Here is a 20,938-nt window from a genome sequence, read left to right on the forward strand (position 1 = left end):
AAGCCTAGTGCGAAGAGACCTGTAAGAGGAAGCGGAATCGGCACCTCTCGAGTTTTCTCGACTTTTTTCTCTAAAGCAACTCTCGAGTTTTCTCTAAATCGAGTTTTCATTACTGTAAATTGGTATCTAAGCTATGCTCCACAAACAACAAAAACTCAAGCGACGGCTACTTCCAATCCTACAATAATCTAAATTATAACAAAAATAAGAAATGTATATTTATTTTACGTATTCTCTGACTTATCTGTGTTTATTGCAAAAGTTATACCACCTGAGAAGGTTTCTGAAATTTCATACGAAACTATTTTGGCATTTTTCCAAAATTTCGAAACTCTTTTGTCTGTCTGCTTTAGCGAATACAAAATCTGGAGTCAACGATGACGGCTCTACACAACCAATATGAAAATGACCCTTTTTAACACCATCAATCTAAAAAAAAACAAAAAACTTGTAAATGTTTTTTATTCGGAGAAATTTTTTTGGAATTCCATGTGTATAGTGATTCAATAGCGTCGAACCGCAGAGAAAAAACAGAGTTAACTGGTAAAAAATATTGTGACTCGAAAGCTTTTACTTATTTTTACTGGCTACAAATTTCATATGAAAGAAATAACTTGGTTTCGAATGGAATTTGTTCATCTTATGAAACCAATTCCTTTTGTACCATTTCCCAATTAATCAGGTTTTTAAAAAACGGTGTTATTTGTTAATCCACACATAAGGAATAATGCGATTGACTTACAAAAGTGCGTCACAAAAATAAAGGAACAAAATGAAAGCACAATTTTTAACACGAAAATATAGAACAGTACTCCCTCTTTTTCTAATCGATGGGAAACTTCCATTCGATGACCATGGTCATTAGATCCCTTAAGTAAAAAAAAGAAAAAAAAAACAGATCAATAAAAATTAAAAACATGTATACACATATAGGGCTATATCATGTAAAAGAAAATTTAAACCAAATAATACTAGTAAGTTAAAAAAGGGTCCCTAAAAGCATAATACAAAGGAGGAGAAAAGTGAACATAAAACAAATAACAAGCAGTAAATTAGGTGAATATTTTGATAATTTTTCTATAATATAGGGGCAGTGCCGCATCCAGTATTTTGTTCGGGGGGGGGGACAAAAGAACTTTTTTCAGGGGTGTTTAAAAAAAAGACTAAGAAACGCATCAAAAAATTTTTTATATTCATTTTTGATACTTTTTTTTCGCGAGCCAGACAAACATTTCGGGGATTCAAACCCCTACCCCCCCCCCCACATACGGCCTTGTATAGGGGACCGAACTGTCCAATTAGCAAGGCCAACAAGCTTTCTCCACTACAAACGAGAAAATTGCGGCCAACATAGGTATCAAAGCTGTCCTTCCTAGCCGCAGGGCCTTTGTAGATATGCCATCTGTTCCCGGACACGAATTACCATTCATCTTTTTTAACTGTTCCCAAATTTCTTGTTGAAATACAGGCCTAATTAAATCGTAATCATTCTGTCTTAGACGACATGTTGCCATCCCTAGACCTAACTCTGTATCCTCTGACCCATTCAGCTCATTCGCCCTGATATATTCTGACTCCCTATTTTCAAAATAATCTGGCCACGTCTCAACTGGTGGCACATCCCCTTTTATTCCCGTGCTTATTCTGGATTGAACATTTCACTACCGACCAAAACTCTCTAGGGTTATTCACACCATAAGCTCTCTTGTTTCCTCATTAATTTACTATAAACGTAAATATATGCATACCTAACGCCTTGAAATAGAAAGCCTCGGCAGAGAAGAAATATATTCCCATCTACAATCGATATGTATTATCTATAGATACATTGCCTGAATAAATACCACTTAACCGAGGAAAACACAACAATACGTGAGCAAGTAATAGCCCACTTCCAGGCATCTAACAAGAATGGTGTTAATCAATATTGGTAAAAGAAGCGTCCAAGAATTAACTTTAGTAAATGAAAAGTTCTTTACTTATCTCTCTTCCTTAATCTCTCTAGTTCTTTAATCTCTCTTTCTTATAAAGTCAATCTGGCTACCCTTGATGAAAGGGGAACAAAAATTTGCTTATGTTTCACAAATAGTGGTTTGTATATCCCCAACGAAATGCCTTTCCCCCGTCACTTCCCCTTTGAACTAACGTTCCTTGTTCTGCTTCAACTAAAATACCCCTTTTTTAACACATTGATTTTTGTAAAAAAAAAAAAAAATAAAAAAAAATATTTTTTCCTTATATAATTGAAACGTTAAATAACTAAAAATCCCCCTCTCTTTTTTTTAACACGCTATTTTTGTATGCTATATTTTGCTAATTTCTTGCAGTTTTATATTGATCATTTTTATATGACATGTTTCATTTGAATTAATTTTCAAGATTTTTCTGTTCTTTTTCCCGTGTTGGCCTTGGGCAGCTCCGTACTGTGATGGGTTGTTCAAAGTAACAGTAGTAACATCAAAAGTTATTAGCATAAGTTCATCTACAGAATTGTCAAAATACTGTCAAATTGGATTATTGGTACTCGTATGATACACCCCCTACCGCTCAAGTTGTTCATTCATCAACGCGTTATAGAACCGTTTTTTTTTTCGTTAGCTCCTTTCCGCTTAGCATGAGACTAGAAAAAGAGAAGTGACAGAATAGATGGAAAATATATAGTTTGTGCTATATATTTGCACATTAAGGGAGGGAGGGTTGGTGGTGGTTAAAGTGTTTGGACGGTGTGAAGTTAGAAAACATTTCTTACTTCCTAATATGCAGAATAATCGTACCTAAAACATTAGGCATGCAGACCCGCTGTACTTTATCCCCCCCCCCCCAATGTGCAAATATACAGCCCACATTTGTTTCTAAAGTATTATATTTTTATCATACTTAGATATATTTCATTAGAATTGAGCGTCAGAGAAAAACATATTAGAAGAATATTAGGTAGGGGCTATATCATACGAGTACCGGATTATTTTTTAATGTTTATAAGACAATTTCAGACAATAAAGCAGGTAATCAGACAAAAATTTGGTACGACATCCTCTATTATGATTGCTCAATTAGGTTAAAAGTTACTCATAATATGAAATCAGTGCTTCTAGCCGACACTCTGGAGACAAGATCACAAATCACTATTTTCATAGATCACAATACCTTTCCATCCTATATTGTATCTAGTTATGTTCTTAAACTCGAGAAACAGTCCGATATAAGAGACATGTTTATTTTTATAAACAGGAAAGACGTAAAACCAGGTAACCTCTAGGCCAGTCGGTGAAGAGTGTGATCAACAAGACTTATCAAAGAGTGATATGGACTACATCCGCAAACTTGACGTTTTATGTCCCGAATAGACACAAAAATTAAGAATATTTAATTTTGGGGTAAAAAGAAGTACTTCTGGAATAAAAAATCGATATTATATTAAAATGCACGCGCAGACGGATACAGAATTTGGTGAGTCAAGAGAAATCTTTATTTCCGTAAACGAGGATTTCCGAAGTGACAGGTTCGGTAAACCTACCAATGTTTTGCTTAATCGCTGAGGAGATCGAGTTGAAAATTTCAGGGAAACCTTGCTGGGGAGGGGGGGGGGGAAAGAAAACTTCTTATTTAGTGTGGTGCGGAAACAGCTTTTATCGGATCATGATAAAAGAACATGCCCTAGCCGTCCACCGCCACGTCGGCCGAGGCTTGAAATCCTTAATCTGTGAGGAGCGAGTTTGAGTCCCTGTGTCGCTGGTTATTTGGTTTGGAATGGGGTCAGAAGTGTGACTTTTTAAGCTCAGTCAAGTGTCAACCCAGCTTCAAATGGATATCTGGAGAAATCTGAAGGAGGGAGATTTAACACGGTAAGCGTCAGATGATTTGCCCCCAACCCCGCGTTGCATTCCCGGCCGAAGGCAAAGATTCGGGATATTAGTGTCTACGCTAAACAGACCTAGTCAGCATGCAAAATTTCAAGTGACAAATAATATGCACTGTGCTATGAGCCGCTAGTTTACAAACAAGATGAAATGAAAATACAGAAATAACGAGTGAAATATAGAAGTAATAAATACAGATATACAAGTAACGAGTTAAGGTAACCAAGAGAGTGAAAATAATTACAATTGTCTTGAGGTTTTAACAAGTTCTATTGAAATCATAGATTAAAAAAATTGTTGATACAAAGAATCGCACAAACAGAGATGGAAAAGGTTATAGTTCAATAATATTCATAATAGTTTAGTTAAAAACAATCCAGAGTTTCGTATGGCTCAAACATTAAAGAAGAAAATAAAGCTACTGAAAATCAACACAAGATAGTTTGAATTTATCAAACAATTCGTGGTAACAAACTGTAGTAAGGAGCGACCCGGCTCAATAGTAACAAAACTCTAAAAAGTTGAATTTTGATACCAATAGCTACATCAAAAGAATTGCATTTTAATGCTGATTTTAAATATATAAGTTTAATAAAGTTTAGTCTTACCCATCAAAAGTTACGAGCATGAGAAAATTTGCCTTATTTTAGAAAATAGGGGGAAACACCCCCTAAAAGTCATAGAATCTTAACGAAAATTACACCATCAGATTCAGCGCATCAGAAAATCCTACTGTAAAGTTTCAAGCTCCTATCTACAAAAATGTGGAATTTTTTTATTTTTTGCCAGAAGGCAGATCACGGATGCGTGTTTATTTTTTTTTTTTTTTTTTTTGTTGTTGTTTTTTCCCAGAGGTGATCGTATCAACCCAGTTGTCCTAGAATGTTGCGAGAGGGCTCATTCTAACGGAAATGAAAAGTTCTAGTGCCCTTTTTAAGTGACCCAAAAAATTGGAGGGCACCTAGGCCCCCTCCCACGCTAATTATTTTCCCAAAGTCAACGGATCAAAATTCTGAGATAGGCATTTTATTCAGCGTAGTCGAAAAACCTTATAACTATGTCTTTGGGGACGACTTACTCCCCCACAGTCCCCATGGGAGGGGCTACAAGTTACAAACTTTGACCAGTGCTTACATATAGTAATGGTTATTGGATAGTGTACAGGCGTTTTCAGAAGGATTTTTTTGGTTGGGGGGGAGGGGTTGAGAAGAGCACGATATGCTGGGGGAACTTTCCATCGAGGAATTTTTCATGGGGGAAGAAAATTTCCGTGAAGGGAGCGCAGGATTTACTAGCATTATTAAAAAAAAAAATAAAAAATAAACCCTCTCATATATATAATAAAAACATGAGAATAAAAAGTTCTTTACGCAAGCTATTTTATAAGTTACGTATATCCTTAACTAATAAAAAGATTCGTGAAAAATTAAAGTTCTAGTTGCCTTTTTAATTAAAACACAGCAATGGATTGGCCACTTTCCAGAGCCTAGTGTAAATCTCGAGGACCACTTCTTACACCCTTCATATCTAGAGCCACGTATAGTCCTACTTCCGCCACAGCCGTCGCACACCGAACCCAAAACAAAAACGAAAAGAATAAAAAAGAGAAATGAACATCTTAAGCAACATACAAACTAGGGTATATGAAGAGTGAGAGTAAGAATAGAATTCCATGAGACTGGATGAGAGTTAAAATGCAGAACTTGAGAAAAAAATCAATTTTTATATACATTAATAAGATGGAGGTCAGTATTTGATCCCTTTATATATTAAGATCTTTTTTAAGCTTATAAATGAAAGAAGGGGGTCTCTGGGACTAAAACTAGAGCATTCTCCCTCTTCCTCCCCCATAAAAGGATATTTGGCAATTTTTAGATTACGTTGTACCAAAAGTGTGGTTCAATCCCGCTTTCTAGGGCTATAATGAAAGAAAGGTTGAGATGGCTAGGCCACGTTCTACGGATAAAGGATGACAGATTACCGAAGATTGTCCTTTTTGGCCAACCGTCTGGTTGGCCAACCGAATTTGCCACATCTAAGTGCTTTTGTAATTAACAAAAAATATTTAAAATAAATTTTTAAAAAAGAACTTCATTTTCATATGCTAGATAATAAATGTCGTCATAGTTTTATAAGAATCTCTTAGCATAAAGGCTTAATCTGTAGGCCTATGCATAGATAATTTTTAAACAAGAAGACAATTTCAATTGTTTCAAAAGAGGAACATATAAAATCCTACCATTTGCTCCTGATACATGTTGTCCCCCCCCCCCCACGAAAAATCTCCTGGCAACACTCCTGATTTTATATGCCAGATATATAGTTTATTACACATGAGATAATTTACAGGGTACAAATGTATGTACATTGATATTTTGTATTTCTATTTTGTCGATTCTTAAGGAAAAATGAAACAATGAATAGAGGCGCTTACACCAGAGCCTATATACCAGCCTTATTAAATTGTAAAGATAGTACCGTATAGCACTAATGTAAAGACAACTATTTAAGTTCTGTAGTGAATCCGCAAGGGTTCAAGCACTCGGTACATTATTGGGTGGAAAGTCGTAAGCTTCCATATTCCTTTCTGAAATTTAGGTTATTGATTGGGAGAAACAAAATCAAAACAAATTCTTAGAGAGATTATGAAATTTGTACTGTATTGTTTGATACAGATTTTCAAGTAGCAAGTAGCAGATTTTCAAGTTTTAGAGAAAAAAGTTCTTCGAATGAAAGTAAAGGCCAAAAAAAAAAAAAAAAAACATGAATTGTTTTTCGTAAAGCCCCTTTTCTTCTTTTCTGACCATAGTGTTACTGTTTCAGACTACTATCCTTCTGGTTTATTTTTCATATATATTTTTTTTTAATATTATTGTTCCAATTATTTTGTTTCCCATTACATTTTTTTCCTACAAAAATTAAACATCCGTGACAACCACAAATTTACCCGAGAAAATCTTTTCTATATGTTTAATGCACAAACAGTTCAGACCACAAAACCTAAAATTAGCTTTATGGTTTAGCAAAAAAACTTGTAGCACTAGCTATATGCTTTTTCTGGTTATCAATATTCTTTTTTTTTCTCAATAGACAAATACTCCCTATAACTTTCGCATACTTTTAGTCAAAGCCCAGAAATCTCACAGAACAATCTTTAACTAGTTTTTCGTTTTTATTCATTAATTTTTATCGATTATTAATTATTATAATATTTTTTAAAATATCGAAGACAGAAATGACACAACTTTGCGCCGTGCTGACCTTAGGTGGCTATGTGCTGCAGTGAGTTGCTAGTAGCAGCAGCGTATTTACTCTAACCCTATATAGTATGGGCGAAAACATCCATGCACCGAGTCTGATTGTCTCAATGAGAAACACTTAGGAAAGAATACGTTAGAAATGGCTTTGCTAAGCATTGCTTATTTGTCAAGTGATGCATGATATTTAGCTCAAAGAGTATGGGCAGCTTATAAAAGTGGAAACTGACACTAATGATGACAAAAACAGCAACGTCATCTAGAATTTGGCGATTCTTGAACTTTTTCAGTGAAAAAAAAAAATGCTAAGAAACACCAAAGGTAGATGGCGATAGTGGTTTTTTCCGACACTAGAGCCATGTTTCACTCTTATAAGTTGTCCATATTCTTTGATATAACTCGAAAACTAGCACTTTCGATTGAACTGGTGCTAAAAAATATTTTATAATTAAGACTTTTTACAAGTATTTAACTTTAGTCTTTCACTTAAACTTTAATTTTTTCTTTATTTAAATAATAGCAGTATAGGTTATATTGAATCTCACTATATGAAAAGAAGACACAAAATAATCATTCTAAACTTTCTGAGGCATTTTATTCTGCCAGTTCATATGTCCGAAAATAACTTCGTTTGACCAGTTTCAATCCCCAAACGATGGTATTTCACCAAAAGAAACAATCTTGACGTATCAACACAACATTTGTCAGAAATTCCTTTTGGCTCAATGCCATCAAACTTCGATTTTTTCATATTTTCCCAAGTTGCATTAACTTGCAGCTTTTTAATCAACTGACTTTAAGATGGTAAATTTTAATAAGTGAGATAAGAATCTAGCCTGTACAAAATAATATCATAACACAACTTTGTAATCTCACAGCCTAGACTTAATACTTTGCTGTGTACATTGCAGAATGTACACAGCTAAGTAATTTTCTAAGTAAACACTTAATAGTAAACACTAAGGAAACACAAGTAAAACACAAATAACACTAAGTAAATCTAAGTAAACATTAAATTTTGCTTCCTCTTTTCTTCCTCGCTCTCCTTCACAAGTTGACATAAAATATTTTATACTTTATGTATAGTAAGTGGGGCAAGGGTGCAGTGGCAGTGTTTGCTCTTATTTGATCAAAACAGAGCAGAAAAAAAAAGGAAAAAGCTGATCATTCTAACCTTTCTAAAGCTTGTCAAAACAGTCCATATTCTGTTTTGCCAGTTCGTAACACCAGGAATGGTCTCATCTGACCAGTTTCTATCCCCACGAGGAGGTACGTTCGCCAAAATTAGCAGCCTTGACGCATCAATACCATATTTGTCGAAAATTTCTTCCGGTTCAACCCCATTAAACTTCGATTTACTCATCTTTTCCCAAGTCGCAATAACAGGCTCTCCAGTGTCCTTTTCCACGGCGTCCTCTCTGTCAAAAACTACCTCATCCGGAGTTAAATATTTGCCTGTCTCTTGTACTCTATATGTTTTTCCTTTAACCATAGCTTGAGTTAATAGCCTCGTAAATGGCTATCTTGTTGGCACTAAGCCAATACTATGTAAATAATGGTAAATAAACCGTGCATAAAAGGGTGCAGCATTGCATGTTCTTTCCCGCCAATATAAAGGTCTATGGGTAGTGACAAGTCAGTAAGAGTTTCATCAGCTATTTCTCTATTATTTTTGGGGTATAGGTAATGAATAAAATACCAAGAGGAATCAACAAACGTGTCCATAGTGTTTGTTTCCCGTACAGCTGGGCCGCAACAATTGTGGCACTTTGTATTTAGCCACTCGGCACAGTCTTTTAAAGCTGAGTGACCTTTTTTAAGAAAACCCTGATAAATCAGGTAACACTACTGGCAGGTGTTCAGCTGGAACAGGTAATACACCACATTGATTAGCGGGAATGGGCGTTCTCCAATACCTTTGGCGAGAAATTAACCAATCCCTAAGCCGGGAAGAATTTAAGTAGCCTCCCCGCCCTTCACTCAACAGTTTCTCCACAATAACTTTCTTTTTAGCCATTGCCTCTTCTTTAGAAAGCAACTCATACGAGGTTGAGATATTCATTTCCTGACACAATTCATACACACTTAGTAGATGGCGACAGCTCTCGGGTTTCTTTATGTTTTGGTCAGAAGGTATACCAACAATCATATCACTACCAATAGGATACAATATTTTTTCAGTCACAAACACATGTAACAACTCACCATTTACTGGATTTTTTGCTCTCAAATTTGTCAAATCACAGTCACTACTTAAAAATTCTGCTGACCTGATACCAACAAACTTAGAATCAGCCAAGAGCTCAGCTCTATCTGTCCAAATCTGAAGAGTATCTATAATTTTTCCGTCTAAAATTAAATTATAAGTAAAACTATGGCCATTACATTTTCCAATCCAGTTTTTCTGCATTTTTATAATATCTTTCCAGTCGTCTTTATTCACTTCAGATAGGCCGTCCAATAATTGTGGAGCAAAACCTGACGTTCTGATAAACCACTGATTTAGTCGACGTTTTTCCACTTTGGCACCAGATCACCACGAGCATCCATTTTCATTGACCTGCTCATCTGTCAGTACTGTCTGGTCAATGGGATCCCAGTTCACTGGTGCTTCCTTTCGGTACGCTAATCCACTCTCTAGTATCTTAATGAAAATGAATTGAGTCCACCTACAAAACAGAACATAGTATGAAATTTCAGGCAAGTTTTATATTTCTGGGTTTTTTGCTTTTTGAAATGTCTTTAAACTGAAGAGTAAGTCAATAGACCAGTTTTATTAACGAAACAATAATCATTATCCTTTGACCCTCTTCGAGACCAGACCATATACGTTCAATATATATATATATATATATATATATATATATATATATATATATATATATATATATATATATATATATATATATATATATATATATATATATATATATATATATATATATATATATATATATATATATATACATATATATATATATATATATATATATATATATATATATATATATATATATATATATATATATATAAAAAACTGGGCATTTTCTTAAGGTTATATGTTGATTCTAAAATAAATGATTTTGCGACAAACCTTCAGCTATAACCTACACCAAAAGGCGTAGATCCTTATATTAGCGAATTATTTACTCTCGGGTCTATTAATTCACCGGGCCAGAATTATGATATTACTAAAATATATCAGTTCAAAATAGGGATGAAACCTTTTAATTAACAGTAAAACAATTTCTTTATAACAATTCTTGACGGTGGTTTCTTAATCTTCCTTTGAATTGTAGTGCATCTGGAATGTTTGTTGGAGGTGGCCTCCCATCTATTCCTGAGCTGCATAGAAAATCTTCTCTTTCCATCCAGACAAGGATACTTGCTTCGGATAATCCCCTCATTTTGGTGCTTTCTGAGCCGCTTTTTTATCTCTCTCTGCCACTTTGGCTGACTTGGTCAAGTATGATTAACACACAACAATTTTGACATGTTTAAATGTACCATTGTTATTTGAATGAACTGTTTTTTTGTTGTTTTTTTTGCTGATTTTTTTTTGTGTGTTATTGATTTATTGGTGTTTGTTCTGTTTTTTTTTTTTTTTTTTTTTTGTAAGTGGCCCTAGTTGGTCTGAAGTTTAATAAATAGATAAATAAAAAATTTTTAAGTTAAGTGTCCATCATCAGCAGTAAAACTGATGATGGACACTGTATATGCGTTCGAAATATCCAGTATAAAAAAAAAAAAAAAAAAAAAAAAAAAAAAAAATTGTTTCACTCTAAATTAAAAGATTTCGTCCCTATATTGAACTGTTATATTTTCGTCATAGAAAGGCAGTGCGATCTTCGAAGTTATCTATGATATTACTTAAATTTTTTATTGGAAAAGGATACAAATTTGCTTAAGAAATAGGAAAATTGTCCTCTTTTCAACAACAGTCAACGAATATTTCACGTATTTTCCGTCTAAAAAACTACGTAGAATTAACTTAAAAATATTGTTTGGCAGATGTATGGCAGACCACTATATAAGCTATGAAATAATGAAAAGAAACTGCCGTCTTTCGTTGATATATTAACCAGTAGGAGAGTAGAAAGATGAGAAAAAGATTGCGTTGATTGCATTGAAAAAGATTGAGTCGTACACTTATGAACTAGAGTATATGCTTTTCATTTTTTTTATTCCAACAATGTTATTAGCATAAGAAAATTCAGTGCCCTCTAAAGCAGAGTGCATAAAAAGCAAGCACTTGGATATCATTCATGCCAATCTGTCATACCAATTCAAAAAAGAGGGCAAACAACAATAATAATAAAAAAGGAAAAGAAAGAAAAAATGAAAACATTCAAAAATCTAGACGAAATAGATGCAAAGCAAATGATAAAAAAAAAGAAATCATTGTATCAGAGAAAAACTTTTTCTCGAACCTTTAATATTATAAATATTTCAAAAAAGAAAACCTTTTTATACGATTTTTAATTTGTAATTAACATTCAGCCTGATGAGTCGAATCTGGCAACGAATTCCAAACTGATGGACCTATGTTGTTTAGCATAGCTCCTGGTCAGATGACTTGCTCATGCAGAAAGATGAGACAAAGATTTCACAGGGAGCATAAACTTTGTTTGGATTTGTTGTTTTAATAATATTTGTTCGACAGAAAATCGTATTGTTTTGCTTTTGTAAAAAGTAAACACAAGTCGAATTAAATAATATCACCTTTTCAGTTTTTAATAATTCAAACAAGTTGTTTGGCTTTTTTCAACCATGAGAACAGTTCCATTTTTTTTTTTTTATCCAAAAGAAAACCTTTAAAAAATATATGTCAGTTCGACGAAACGCCACACAGCTGAACAAGTATAGTTACCAAGTGTTGCGTTAAGGGGACTGATGGTCCCAGTCCAGTGGTGTCTCCTTTTGAATGGCTAAAGCACTCTTTAGAAGGTTAATGATAATGAAATGAATCGACTTACAATATAAAACTAGATAAGAAACTTTAGCCAACTGTTGTGAAATATAAAATGAGAGCAACCGAGCCATCTAAGATCCCTGGAGACCATAGAGCATTCGGGTCGGTCATCCTAACAATAGGCGTCATATTGACCATCCTAGTCATGGTCATTACTACTTGGATAGCAAATAAATTTCTCTCTTCAAACTTTTCTTTATGAATATTGACCGAGCAATCTATGATATCGTGGGTATTCCTGACAAATATCCAGGATTAGCCTAAAAATAGAAAGAATTGTATTCCTGCATATACGAACTAGAGTTAGAATTTTTTTTTCCTCAGATCCCGGCCTAGAATCTAAATTAAAATCGACTCTGACAATTCCAAAATGCGCCATTTATCATTTTAGCCCCACCCCCCTTAACCAGGCACAGCGGACGGAATGATTCAATTGGTTTTCTTAAATTCTTGCTATTAGACTCCCAAAAAAATCCTTGGAACAACATAGGAATTCCTGATCACCAGAGATCGTAAAACCTTCGAGTTGAATTAGCTTATAATGTATGAAACTTATTCCTTAGTAAGAAGAGCTAATTGCAGTTTACCACTTAAAACATTTTATTTATTTTAGGTTAGCCATTGATTATAAAGACCTCCAGTAAAGGCTAAGTAAAAAGATTCCAGATATTATCGTTCTAACGCTATTTACTTTCATTTCAAATGATTAAAACACATGTTGATAATAGATGAATTAATTTAGAAAACTTTTTAGACAAAACAAATTTTTCAAGGAAAAGTAAAGAACTCCATTAAACCAAGGAATGAGCAGAAATAAAGTCGAATAATCTTCCAAGCGTAAAACTACCACAAATCCCTATCAATTAATAAATGGAACTGAAAACGAATAGAAATTACAATAAATAGCGGAGTCAAACTCAAAACGAGCAAAAATGAACATGAGTTGGGCTGATAAGGCCAGAACATAATTTGCGCTTTACTGAAAAAAAAAAAAAAAAAAAAAAAAAAAAAAAAAAAAAAAAAAAAAAAAAAAAAAAAAAAAAAAAATAACAACAAAAAAACAAACGACCGTGGATTGTCAGTTTAATTGAAATATACCGATATTTATTCCTTCAAGTTTTGATAATTATTTATTTATCAAAGTAAAAAAGTGAAAACATTTAAAACGATATTTTGTTTTCTGTAAAGAGCCAATTATATTCCGGTCTTGAATTGCTTTAAATATTGACCACCCAAGTGGGAGACCAATCCCCATTAGAGATATTTACCGCTGGAGACATACAGAAGTACAAATAAATATTAAGAATCCAACCCTATCACTTTTCCTTAGTAAGCACCTTTCCAAAATTTATCATAGAATTTGGTCAGGTTCAAATGGGCCAAATTTTTAAGGCGTTTCCACATCAGCTCCCTAATTCCAGTGGCGAAGTCCCCTCTTCCCCCCTTTGCAGGTCATGTAATCTTAAAAATGAAACAATCGATCATTGCCTATTTGAATGTAATATGCTGACATCTGCAGAGTATACCCTGCAATGTAAAATGCTAGAATGCTTCAAACACCACAAAATTCTACCAACAGCCTTGCTGACCATCTGGTCAGCAACAGTCTTGCTGACCATACTTGCACACAGAGCACAGAACTCAATATATATTCTCTCATAATTCAACTCCAAGTATCAAAAGATTCACTGCAAGAAATCTGAGCAGAAACAAGATAAACCAACTCCGAAGCTCTATCCATTTCACAGAGTGAGTCAAAAGGAAAAGGGCTGAATAGTCTCGACTGAAAAGCCACCACCTGCTGAAAAAGAAGAAGTCAGTGAATGTTTACGTTGTATTTTCCTTCTCCAGAAGAGACTTTCAGACTTTTCAGAAGAGAAATGGTTGATTATAGCCTTGCCTAGCTTCAATCGTAGATACTGGAAACTGAATTTGCATAGAAATAGAATTGTTTTATTTGATTGTTTACTTCTTTTTAAATAATCTCAGATTTAAACAGAGCCGTTTAAATTAAACCAGGTATAAAAAGACTGGTCTGGTAGCCTAGCAACTGGCCTTAAAAACGTGTTTACGTTCGAATATGATTTGTTTATGTCCAATGGTTCAGAAGTTTGGGAAAACTCAACTGAAGCCTGACAAAATATTATGAACAATCCAAAAGTAGGAGACGAGGTTATGTGCATTGTTGGTCAAAATTTTACTAAGAGTGGAAAAGAAGGTGAGAAATTTTTAACACAATGGAAAAGTAATAAGAATAGAAAAAGAGTCCCACAAGGCCCTTTCAAAGCACATATATACAGGGAAGTGAAAAACCTTGATTGTAAAGACAAGCAAGACTTGGTCATATGCCTAGGATTTTTTTTCCCTAGAACAGAGTGCTTTTTAAAGCTAACTTTTTGTCCGTTACAAAAGTAATGAGCAATGTTAAAACATATAACAAACAAAAATTAGATGCAAAAATTATTCCAAATGTGTGCTTCCGGCTATTTACGGTAATTTTGATGTCACACTATCAATCAACACAAGTTGTAAGCCAGACGTCCAACACCCATTACAGTTGGTACATGCAATCTTTAAGTAGGCAAAAAGTAAAACGTCTCCATAGACCTTGTCTTAGTTGACCTCTTAAGAGCTTTTGACTTGGTTCATGTGGCTATCTTCATTTGCCAATTACTGAATATCTTGAAAAATGTCAGGAACTACCCTACAATAGATGATGGTAGAGATTTATTTTTGGAATAAACAATTTTTTTCAAATGTGGGCCTCCAGCTCTACGGTAATTTTGATTTCATGCCATTGATCAACACAGATTGTGAGAATCAGTCAAAAATATGGGTAAGACGTTTCTGATTGAGGGCCCAACAAGACATTTTTTTACATTTTTAACAAAAACTGGATTATATTTTATGATTATTTGTTGGTTCCCGAAACACTGTTAAGTTTGTCTAGCAAAATTTTATATTGAATGGGAGAGATATCTTGGTGAGAATACATTCTATGTCATATTTTGTGTTTGAGTTATGTAAAGAGCTAACAGTCGATTCCACTGTAGAACTTCTTAAAATTTCAACAATTAGTGGAGTTGTTGTCAAATAGTTGAGTTGCAGTGATGATTTTTGAAATATAGATCACAAGGGGAGCCAAGCTCTAACTATTCCCAAAAGAGTACCTTATTTCATGTAGTCTTAATCAACCAAAGCTGATTGTATTCCCAGTTTATCCTTCAATATAAAAAATTAAAAAGTGGCGTTTTTATCTGGGATATAATGAGGATTACCGCTGAGATAAGAAGTGTTTTAGTAGTTCTAAGATTTAATCCAAACAGAAGACCTAAATAATTCAGAGAAGAAAATACAGAAATAGTTTCTGGGTCAACACTGAAAGAGATGGGAGGTTGTTAAGACAAATCATAGATAAGAAGGTTACTCTTAGAGGAGGCAACTTGAAGCCCAATCTCATTGAGACAAGAGCAAATTGAATTAGCTGTATTTTGGAGAACTAGGAGATCATTTGATAATAGACGGATATTGTCTGCATAACAAAGTTGACTGACATCAATACAGGTCTCAATTAGGGATTGAGGAATATTTTTAGTAATAGTTCAGATGACATTATTGAAAACAGTTGGACTAAGCACAGAGTCTCGTTTCACACCTTTCAGAATAGTGATGAATTTTCTCAGAAGGCTATTTAGCCACATGCATACAGACGAATTACCATGCCAATCCCATAAGAGACAACAGACAAAAGAATTCATAGGACCACACTGCCTTTCCATATCAAACAAACACAAAGTAGACACAATAGGATATTTTTTTTCCAATAAATTGGATATTTCAGCACTATATCCAAGTCCAATCTTCAGCACAACACTGAACTTTGTTCAGTCACTGAGCATCATGGTTGAACTTTGTTGAAGTAAGGAGGCTAGGCTGCTTTAAAAAGTTTTTTTATAACATTATTAGTTTTCCCCACATTATGACGTTAGTATTAATATATATAAATATATTATATATATATATATATATATATATATATATATATATATATATATATATATATATATATATATATATATATACATATGTTTTTAACTACGTAAAACTTGCGAATATACAACATTCTTCGCTGTCCCATTGTCTGTGCATATAAATAGATTGTCAGGTTTACCGACTCTTGAACATGCAACATATAATGGTCCATGGGAAAACAATCCGTATTCAGATCTATACCTCATGATTCTAATGATTGCCCTTGAGCTTTGTTGATGGTGATTGCAAATCGACCATTCCCTGTGTCCCGGTCGTCATTTGTGTCCTGATGTCCCGGTCTTTAATTTTGTCAGTCGAAAACATGACGTCAGTCAACAGACACACACACACACACAGACAACTTATTTATATATATATATAGACTAAGTTGTTTGTTTGTGTGTCTGTCTGTCAACTGACGTCGTGTTTGTCCGCATATGACGTCTGAATTATTTCATCATAAACCAATTCGAATACGAATGTATTCAAGCTGAAGTAGCTGAGTTGATAAAGCTTTATGTTCCTGGTTCTAGGTCCGACAGGTTCCAGGCTCGACCCTTGGCTTTAGCAGTAATACAAAAGAAGAAAAAAACTAAAAAAGGTTCGAACTTGGAACCTCTCGGACCTAGAACCTGGAACATAACGCTTTACCAACTGAGCTACTGTATTTGTATTGGATTAACGACGCTTCTCGACTACTAAGGTCCCTGCGTCGACCCTGTAGTGCATTCTTGCAGCATGGTTCGATCTCTGGGTCACGTATTACCACGCTAAGGTCAAACCCACTGCGCCAACACAGGTAGTTATATAACTGAGCTACTTTGGCTTGAATACATTCGTTTTTGAATTGGTATGTGATGAAATAATTCAGACGTCATATGCCGACAGTGATGTCACTCGACACATATATATATATATATATATATATATATATATATATATATATATATATATATAGTTCCTTGGCCTGCACTGGATTTTAAACCTTGAGTATAATGTTTCTATGATAGTGTATTGTAACATGTTATGATTTTGGTGAAGTATGGTTCCAAAGCCCTGGCATTCCAAAAAATTGAGATAAATCTGCTAGATGTTTTCTGTAGAAATTACCTCCAGATTATTTTGGGCAGCCAACTTACTGGCCATACCTCAAATAGTAAGCTGAATGAAAAACATTGTTCAATCCTGCTTTCTGGGGCTATAATGAGAACAAGGTAGAGACAGCTAAGGTGCATTCTATGGATGAAGGATTTGTGATTTGTTAGTAATAGTATAATTTTTCTCACACAAGAAGCAAACCTAAGTCAGAAAATCTTGAAAGAAAAGAATTTGTGCAAGGGCAAAGCATATTTTTTTATTCTTCCCAAACAACCATGTCTGATCTCCGACCCCTCCCCACCCTACACACACAGACATACATTGTCACACCATCATCACAAGGTAAAAAATTATTATGATTAAATTTTAAGATATGATACAAACAAAGAGAAGAATTCATTAAAAAATCAATTTCTGAACAGACAATGAATGTTCTGCATAACAAAATGGGTGTAAGAACATTCATATATCAATGATCAATTGAATCCTAAAAAGAAATCAGCCTGCCAAGGAAAAACTGAGTGAATTTGGTTTAAACAAGATGTAGCTACAAGGAATAACAAGAAAAAGAAACCAATATGATAATTAATATGTAATTAGAGAACCTTTACAATCTAGATCAGGGCACAAATAAACATTCTTTATATTTTATGTATTTATTTCTTAAAGAAAATGTTTGTCAATAGCCAAAACCCAGAAACTAAAAACCTATCTTAAAAAAAATTTCTACCTTACCTTAAATTACAGCTTGGAGCAATATAAGGATTTTTCCTTGTAGAAACTCCAGAGTTGATAACACATGAGACATAGTTGAATACATACACTTGACTAGTGGTTTGATGTTGCTGATTCCGATTCAAGTGCTTCCCAGTTATACTTCCATTCTTTTTTTGACCATTCGTTGTCAAGATGGTTCTTAAAGCTGTCTGTGGTTTGGGCAGCAATGGTATCTGGCAGTAATTTGTTCCAGAGGTTGGCACCACGGTTGGTAAGAAAATGGGCGCATTGCCGCTTTGAGGAGAAATGCCTGGATAACTTCAAGTTATGTCCCCTTGTACGAGAATCCTGAAACGCCAGAGGAAGAAGACCAGGAACTGCCTTTGTATTAATAAGTTTATGAACCAGAATGACATCACCCCGTCTTCTTCTATAAACCAGAGTTGGGAGTTTCAGCTTGCATAGCCTTGTAGGGTAAGGGAGCTCATGCAGTCCACTCACCATCTTAGTAGCTCTTCTCTGGACATCTTCAAGAATTTTAGCATCTTTTTTGAAAAAGGGGGGTGCAAGGACCATGCCTGTCTCAAGCCTTGGCTGAACAAGTCCTTTATACAAAAGGCTCAAAATTTTAGGAGAATGGGAGGAAATTGTTCTTTTTATGAGCCCTAGTGATGAGCTAGCTGATGCTGCTGCCTTCTTTGCATGAGTGCTAAATTTAAGATCATTGTCAACAATTACTCCTAGGTCACGTTCTCCCAATACTGGAGAAAGGAACTGACCATAAAGAGAGTAAGTTGTATTGATATCCTTGTGCCCAAAGTGTAAAACATGACATTTTGACACATTGAAAGTGAGTAGCCAAGATTTCGCCCACACACTAAGGAGATCAAGGTCATTTTGAAGTTGGGAAGTATCTTCAAGAGTGCTAGCTGGACCAATTACCTTGGAATCATCAGCATATCAGCATAATCGTCATCCTGCTTTTAAGTACTAGAGGAGCATCATTTATGAAATTATTGAACATGGTGGGGCCAAGAACACTACCCTGTGGAACCCCACTGATAACATTTTGAGAGGAGGATAGAATAGGATTGCCATCTGCATCAAACAGTCTTATATGCTGAACCCAATTCCTCAAGAAATCCAGAATCCATTTAAGAATTTTTTTTCCTCCAAACCAATAGATTGTAGCTTAAGCTCAGGTCTCCTATGACAACCTTTGTTGAATGCTTTTGAAAAATCAAGGAGGATCATGTCAACAGGGATTCCCAACTCCAGTAGTTTTGTAATATAGTCATATGACTCAAGCAGATTAGTGTCAACTGATCTGTTGCATTGGAAACCATGTTGAGAGCTGTTAAGAAGATGATTCCAATCAAGATGGTCAATAACTGCTTTGTTGACAATACGTTCAAGAAGCATAACAACAACAACAGAGGTAATACTAATAGGCCAGTAATTTTCCACAGAATCTTTCCTTCCCTTTTTGTGAATGGGGGTAATATATGCCACTTTCCACTCAGCAGGAAGCTTTGAGCTATCAAGAGATAGTCTAATGAGTTTTGAGAGTGGGTATACTATTTCTGTTCTGCACCCATGCAAGAGACAGGGGTGGAGGCCATCTGGCCCTGTGGATTTATTTACATCCAACAAACATAAATGGGACAATCCATTCCTCTTAGCTGCCAACTAATACAACATCACTGGGCCCATAACACAGTGACATGCCAATTACCATCATTGACAAAGAGCAGAAAAAATCCAGCATGGACCTTGTATTTTGCTCCATAGTGCTAATCAAGGTAAAATAATACCTAACACAGGGAAAAAGTGTATTGATGCCTGGAAGCAAAGCCAAAGGGCATCTTTTATTTAAATTTGTTTTAAGAATTTGATAGAGGCATGATTATTATTTATAGAAAAATGGATAAAATTCTAGTTAATTGACTTTTTGCTATCTCAGAAAGGGTTTAAGTTAGGAAAATGAAACTTTCAGGGATGAATCTGCAGACTAAAGCATGTCCTGGGAAGTTATTTTGAAGCATCTACCTGTACTCCTTCTCCCTCTAGAGGGCCCTGACTTTTGTTGACCTTTAAAAATAGTTTCAAAGATATGCAAATAGGCTATATTTCCAAAATTTTGAAAGAAAAAACATTGATGTGGCTCAAAATTCTACTCAACAGGAATTGGATTTTCAGAATTAAAGGCAGAGAAAAAGTAACTAGTAACTGAAAATTCAGGTAAAATGTTGTTTTGTCAAAATTTTAATAGGTATAGATCTGTCATGAAGGAAAATTTCAGGACTCTCTAGAGGGAGAAGGAGTAGCAGATATTTATAAAGGTCATCAAAGGTCAGGGCCCTCTAGAGGGAGAAGAAGTGGAGGTATTTGCTTCAAAATACCTTCCCATAACATACTTTAGTCTATAGACTAATCCCTGAAAGTTTCATTCTCCTAACCTAAACCCTTTCTGAGATAGCAAGAAGTCAATTAACTAGAATTTTACCACATTATTTCCTGGCACTACAGGTGTATCTAACATGCACCATTACACCAGCATTGAATACTTAATAAAATGGAGTGATTATTTCTTGGCTATATTCTATTCTAAATTTTAAAATAAAATGTGGCAATGGGTTAGTGACTAAGCCTTGAGTCACTATTTCTTTTGAAGAAAATGAAGAACAAATTACACAAAAAATAGGCCTATTTTAGAAATTTCATATCTAAAACTTGATAATATAAACATATCCTTAGACAATTCAAGCAAACACTTGATCAATACTTGGCTAACCTTTACATTGTGCTGTTACCCCGTCATGGTAGCATGAACCTGACCATTGATAGTGGCTGAGATAGATTCACAAGGGGATGATTGGAGATTACTAAATTTGAGGGCTATCTTCACTTTTTCAACCAGCTTGAGCTGTCTTGAAAGTCCAATTTTAAAATGGATTGTTTATCTCTAGATGATAAAAGTGATAAAGGAACTTAAGCTACTT

General features: G+C 34.6%; 1 pseudogene; it reads right to left on the minus strand.

Annotated features, from left to right (window-relative positions):
- Positions 1-205: 205 nt before the first annotated feature.
- Positions 206-20,933, minus strand: LOC136033979 (probable leucine--tRNA ligase, mitochondrial; annotated as a pseudogene).
- Positions 20,934-20,938: the final 5 nt, after the last annotated feature.

Source organism: Artemia franciscana, chromosome 12 (genome assembly GCF_032884065.1).
Source record: "Artemia franciscana chromosome 12, ASM3288406v1, whole genome shotgun sequence".
NCBI classification, from domain to species: domain Eukaryota; kingdom Metazoa; phylum Arthropoda; class Branchiopoda; order Anostraca; family Artemiidae; genus Artemia; species Artemia franciscana.